At 41.5% G+C, this 6,716-nt stretch overlaps 1 long non-coding RNA gene across 1 annotated transcript; it reads left to right on the top strand.

Moving 5' to 3' along the window:
• Window positions 1-3,174: 3,174 nt before the first annotated feature.
• On the top strand, window positions 3,175-3,958 carry LOC142299042 (uncharacterized). The gene is made up of 3 exons (XR_012752646.1): window positions 3,175-3,531; window positions 3,643-3,737; window positions 3,818-3,958. It is a non-coding gene; the product is annotated as an uncharacterized LOC142299042 (long non-coding RNA).
• Window positions 3,959-6,716: the final 2,758 nt, after the last annotated feature.

The raw sequence follows: 6,716 nt of genomic DNA, 5'->3' as shown, positions 1-6,716 counted from the left end.
TGCACCACTTTTTTCCTAATGGATCTCTGCAGGATCCATTCTAACTGATGATTTCAAGACATGTGAACTCAGCCTTAGAGACATCATGAAAGAGTTCTCCTGGGTATTTAAGATTCTTGGGAATGGAAGACTCTCCAAAGACTAAAGGCCGCTTTACACGCAACGACATCGCTAACGCGATGTCGTTGGGGTCACGGAATTCGTGACGCATATCCACTCTCGTTAGCGACGTCGTTGCGTGTGACACGTACAAGCGACCTCTAACGAGCCATAATACTCACCTTATCGTTGCTTGTTGACACGCTGTCCAGTTCCCAAAAATTGTTGCTTTTTCAGAACGCAGGTTGTTCATCGTTCCTGCGGCAGGACATATCGCTATGTGTGACACCGCAGGAACGAGGAACATCAACGTACCTGCGGCCGCCCGCAATGAGGAAGGAAGGATGTGGGCGGGATGTTCGTCCCGCTCATCTCCGCCCTCTCCACTTCTATTGGGCGGCCGCTTAGTGACGTTGCTGTGACCCAGAATGAACCGCCCCCTTAGAAAGGAGGCGGTTCACCAGTCACAGCGACGTCGCTAGGCAGGTAAGTATGTGTGACGGGTCTGAGCGATGTTGTGCGCCACGGGCAGCGATTTGCATGTGACGCACAACCGATGGGGGCGGGTACGCACAATAGTGATCTCGCTAGCGAGATCGCAGCGTGTAAAGCGGCCTATACTGATGGAGAATTGAGATTGTGAGCTCCAATGGGGAAAGTAATGGTGATGCATGTAAAGCGCTGTGGAAATCAATGATACTGTATAAGCAAGTAAAATAAATACATTAAATATGGCTTATGTGCAGCTTAGTTCAATGAAACTAATAAAAAAACAAATGCTGGACGAGATTTCCGAAGAAGTAAACTACCGTATACCAATTTGATTGCAGACCCTATGACACATCCGGAATGATTTTGCCTAGACCAGTGGAACAATTTTAATATCAGAATTGCTTGGGTTTGATACGTTAGAAAGCTTCACACATTAACATGTTGTAAATTTTATTGCACATTGCAAACAGTTGTATTTTTAAACCCTGAAAATACAGAGGATATAGACTGTTGAGTATAACCGGAATGCCAAGATGCCCAACCCTTTTTTTTTGTTGGTGCTTTCCTCATCCATTAGCCAAGCAATGATTATTAGCCCTCCCATGTTTATGAAACACAGAGCAAGAGAAGAGTACACACTGACAGATTGCACAGTCAATTTACCCGGAAAGGTGGTGCTCTGCAGAGGCAGCAATTAAATGTAACAGCCTGAAGTTTAGTAGCTGACATCCAATGTGTCACCGTTCAGAAGGATATTTGAAGGAGTCATAATACTGCAGGCTGCAAACTAAACAATGTTTTTTTTTATTCCTACTAGCTGAGCTAAATTACAAACAGCTGGTGTCGCGTTTGAAGACTTCTGTAACGTATCTCTCAGAGGTATTTTGACTGCCTTCAGAAAACACACAAATCTATATATAGTGAGCTCTAGTCATCCAGACACACTCCATCAAAAAAGACGCGTAAAAACAACAACATATTAAAGAAAACCGTCGACATCCAGCAACTGGTGTTAAGCTTGTCGCTTTGAAGAGGACACTTCGCAAATTGAAATCAGAAACACTACTTACGGACTATGGGTGCTATTTATTGAATCCTTCCTGCTGTAGAACAGGTGTATAGAGAACTGGTAAACAATAAGGAATTATTTCTCATTCACCAAATCGTTATGTTTTCATATATTTTTATTAATTAAAATAAGGTTAACAAAATAACATATCAAATCCACACAATCAAGATATTATCATGCATAGCATACCATTATTTGAATACATGTGAGGATCTATTGTATGAATAGAACTTTTTATCTGGGGGGATAGGTATAGGAAAAGAGAAAGGAGAGGGGAGGGGGAGGTAAACAATTACTTTATTGGGGATGAAAAAGGGGAGGAGGGTGAAGGCAAGGAAAAACAAGGTGAAGAGGGAGTGGGTAAAAGGAAGAACAATGAACGTAAACAAATGTTAACAGGGTTCCATTCTAGGAATATAAGCATATTGTCAAGGAAGCATGACTGAAGGTTTGAACAAAAGGATTCATATTATAAAAAAAAAAGCAAAGAAGAGGGGAGCCAGCACTGCTCATGAATGGCATGCAACAATGAAACAATAAAAAGTGTAAAATTCACAAATTCATTCCTACTGTAACAATTCAATGAGATTTTTTGCAAATTATTGATCAATGATTTGAGCCCCCCTGCCCCGTCACGGCAAATCTTCTTTGCGTTTATATTATAAAAAAGGTTTTTAAGTAGTTATAAATATTTATTTATGTAATACCTTGTATAAAAATATTCCAGTGCTCCCATCTTCGGTAATAGGAGGCAAAGGCATTGTTAATGGTAGCAAAGTACTTCTCGAAGTTGTTGTGAAGAGAAGTAGTCTCTATGACCTCAGAGATAGTGGGCACCGCAGGTTTCTTCCAATTAGAAGCTATAAGATTTCTAGTAACTAGAAATAAATAGTTAGGATAGGTTTACATATAGGGTCAAATTTTTCCAAATTAAGTGAAAGCAGGGCCATTTGGGGAGTTACCTGAATTGTGGAGTTAGTAATCTGATTAATCAGCCTAGAAATATTTTCTCAGAGATTGTTCAATCTGGGACAACTCCAGAAAATGTGAAGTAGAGTATCTCTCTCATCGCAATCCCTCCAACATAAAGGGGACGTCTCTCTATTAAATTTAGCAAGTCTACATGGAGTGAGATACCAACGCGAGAGAATTTTGAAGTGAGATTGATGGAGAGAGACACATGCATTTGAAGAATAGGTTAGTGAAATGGCTTTCTGCCATTCCTCATCCGTAAAGCTCTTACCCAAATCTTTTTCCCATTCTAGCATATATTTGCTTTTGTGGAATGTTAAATCATTATTGAAGTGGTTATACATATTTTTACAACACCATATTGACATTTTGGTTGGGTTACAGAATAACATGCAGGTTATTTCAGAAAGTGGGTTTGTAAATAATAATTCTGTCTTTAAAATTTCCCTAAACTTGATGAGGGCCTTAAAGTCAGAGTCTGGGAGCTTGTGTTTGATCTTTAGGCTATGTGTCCACGTAGAATGTACCTGCGGATTTTTGTGCCTCAAAATCCGCAGCTTTCCCCCAGAATCCGCACCTGCGGATTTGACGCGGATTTGACGCGGATTTGACGCGGATTTCGATGCGGATTTCGATGCGGATTTTGATGCGGATTTTGTCCATTGTACTCTACTGTGTTTCTGAATAAAGCTTAGTCTGTTTTGAAGGAAAAAAAAAAGGCTCTTTATGTCATTTCCTGTCCCAACCCTCCTTTCTTCTCCATTATCCATTTTGTTAGCAGTCTCACAAAGTGTGCTTATTTCAAAATGTCCAGTGAAAGACAACAACCACGGCTGAACAATGTAAACAGGAATCTGCTGATATTGACAGCACTACGTATCCTACGTCGACGAAGAAGAGTATGTACCATGTATACTATTTTTTATACGGCTTTTTTATGTATCCTACATTTTAACATATGTAATGTGCTTGTTATCCATGACACTGAAAGAGTTTTTATTTCATGCTAGGCACAAATTCGTACTAAGAAGATGTGGGTGCACCCCCTTATCCTTGAAAGGACTTCTAAAGGGCATTTTGCTGTATTATATCAAGACTTGCGAAGGTTTGTATTTTTTAAACTTTATATCTGTTTTTTTCATCCCAAAAATAAAATTTTATTTATTTTTTTTAATTTTTTATTAGATATGAAGACAAATTCAAACAATTTTGCCGGCTTTCAATACAAAGTTTTGATAACCTCCTTGCCATTGTGGGCGACGATTTGAGGAAGCAGGATACCATCATGCGTAAATCGATTGCTGCTGAACAACGGCTGCTCATCACCTTGCGGTACGTAGAGTCAAATAAAAATAGACACTGTGGCATGACACCAACTCACTGTCTGCAGTCCCGTACATATTTTAAAATGTGATATATATTATTATTATTTTTATTTATTTATAGAGCACCATTAATTCCATGGTGCTGTACATGAGAAGGGGGTTACATACAAAATACGTATACAAGTTACAGTAGACAGACTAGTACAGAGGGAAGAGGGCCCTACCCTTGCGGGCTTACATTCTATAGGATTATGGGGAGGAGACAATAGGTGGGGTGTAGGTCAGGCGGCGGCTCCGCACGGTGGTCGGGCGGCAGCTCCGCACGGTGGTCGGGCGGCAGCTCCGCACGGTGGTCGGGCGGCAGCGAGTTCATTGTAGATTGTAGGCATTTCTGAACAGGTGCGTTTTCAGGTTCCGTTTGAAGTTTGCAAGGGTAGGGGATAGTCTGACGTGTTGAGGCAGCGAGTTCCAGGAGACTGGGGATGCTCGGGAGAAGTCTTGGAGTCGGTTGCGTGAGGAGCGAATGAGAGAGGAGGAGAGGAGGAGATCTTGGGAGGATCGGAGGTGACGTGTTGGAGTGTAGTGGGAGAGTAGTTCGGAGATGTACGGAGGGGAAAGATTATGCACAGTTTTGTAGGTCAGCGTTAGAAGTTTGAATTGGATACGGTGGAAGATTGGAAGCCAGTGGAGGGACATGCAGAGGGGAGAAGCGGGGTGGTATTGAGGAGAGAGGTGGATAAGTCGGGCAGCAGAGTTAAGGATGGACTGGAGAGGGGCGAGCGTGTTGGCAGGGAGGCCACAGAGGAGGATGTTACAGTAGTCGAGGCGGGAGATTATGAGGGCATGCACTAGCATTTTAGTAGATTGCAAATTGAGGAAAGGGCGGATTCTGGAAATATTTTTGAGTTGAAGACGGCAGGAGGTGGTGAGGGACTGGATGTGTGGTATGAAGGATAAGGCAGAGTCAAAGGTCACTCCGAGGCAGCGAACACTCCGAGGCAGCGAACATATATATACAAAGATATATACTGAAATACATGATTTTAAACACACTCAATGTGTACTTTCAAATTGATGTGTTTAAATCTATTGTCTATACATTTAAAAAAAAAAAAATACACATATATATACATATTTTTATATATATATATATATATTAAAATTTGTATATAAAATGGATGTTACATGATGTTTGTAAATATATATATATATGTAAATATATTGTAATATATATATATATCTATCTATATATGTGTAGATATTAAAACAGACATATTTTCCCATTCTTCTTGGTCATACTGTGGTTATTACATGTAACGCAGGGCACCAACTCCTGTGGAATTGAAAGGCTTGAAGGACTATTTATTCAGGTTCTTAAAATGTACCTGTTTAACTTTTATTTGTACTACAAACAAACCTCTGCTCGACATTCTATGAAACAGCCACATCCTCATGATCTTTAAAAAATTGGTGTTTACTAACGGCCATAACTGCTGGCCATTTTAATTTCACGTTGAATGTCCTGTCAGGGCCCCTTTTTCCTTGCCTTGTAAGCCATGATATGGCTTCCTTTGAATGTCAGCTGTTCAACAAGCCTTTGTATGTCTAAAAAAAAAAGTAGCCCATATACACATTTCATTTGTCTGTTCTTCAGTTTGATCACTTTCAAAAGGTACATGTTTAGAAACATAAAGTTTGTGGGCTATAAAAGCTAAAAGTGAATTCATGATGTTAAATCAACTTGAACAGTTTGGTTCTGTTCTGATTTTAATTTTCCCTTTTTTTTTTTTTCCCTCCCTCTTTTGTTTTGCAGATTTTTGGCCACAGGAGAGAGCTACACATCACTGCACCTCCAATTCAGGGTTGGTAAAACAACCATTTCCAGAATTGTGAGGTGCACATGTGGCGTTATCTGGCAGAAATTGCAGCCCATCGTGATGCCTTCGCCTACCGAGGAGACTTGGCTGCAGGTCGCAGCAGGCTTTCACGATGTAGCCAATTTCCCAAACTGTATAGGTGCCGTTGATGGCAAACATGTTAGGGTTCAACAGCCACCGCGATCAGGATCTGTTTTCTTTAATTATAAGAAATATTTTTCCGTGATCCTCATGGCGGTGGCTGATGCCCATTACCAATTTGTTGCCATTGATGTAGGTGCTTATGGCAGTACTGGGGATTCTCGGGTGTTGCGATCTTCTCAGATTGGGCTGCAAATTCTTCAAGAAGGCGCTACGCTCCCAGCCCCACGACCTTTGCCGGGCTCCACAGATCCAGTTCCCTTTGTGATGGTATCGGATGAGGCATTTCCTTTGCTACCCAACCTGCTGCGCCCATACCCACGAAGAGGACTGAATACCCGGCGGAGGATTTTTAATTATAGGCTGAGCCGTGCACGAAGATATGTGGAGTGCACCTTTGGGATAATGACAAGTCAGTGGAGGATCTTTCACACAGCCATCCAGTTGGATGTCCGAACAGTGGACACGGTGATTAAGGCCTGCTGTGTACTCCACAATTACGTGCGTAAGTACAGCAATGAATTAGTGGAGGATACACAGCAGGCCTTACTCAATCCAGTGGTGAATGTGTCTTCTGGTCGGCCAAACAGCTTGGGTGTCTGGGTGAGAGAGACCTTCACTGATTATTTCATGAGTCCTGAAGGTGCCGTGCACTGGCAATACTCCTGTGTTGGTGATGTGCAGCCGGACCAGCAGAACTTGGCGTGATACAATAACCATGTTGATTAAGATGGAAGTTGA

Source organism: Anomaloglossus baeobatrachus, chromosome 1, assembly GCF_048569485.1.
Source record: "Anomaloglossus baeobatrachus isolate aAnoBae1 chromosome 1, aAnoBae1.hap1, whole genome shotgun sequence".
Taxonomy (NCBI): Eukaryota; Metazoa; Chordata; class Amphibia; order Anura; family Aromobatidae; genus Anomaloglossus; species Anomaloglossus baeobatrachus.
This window is presented reverse-complemented; position numbering and strand designations above follow the sequence as displayed.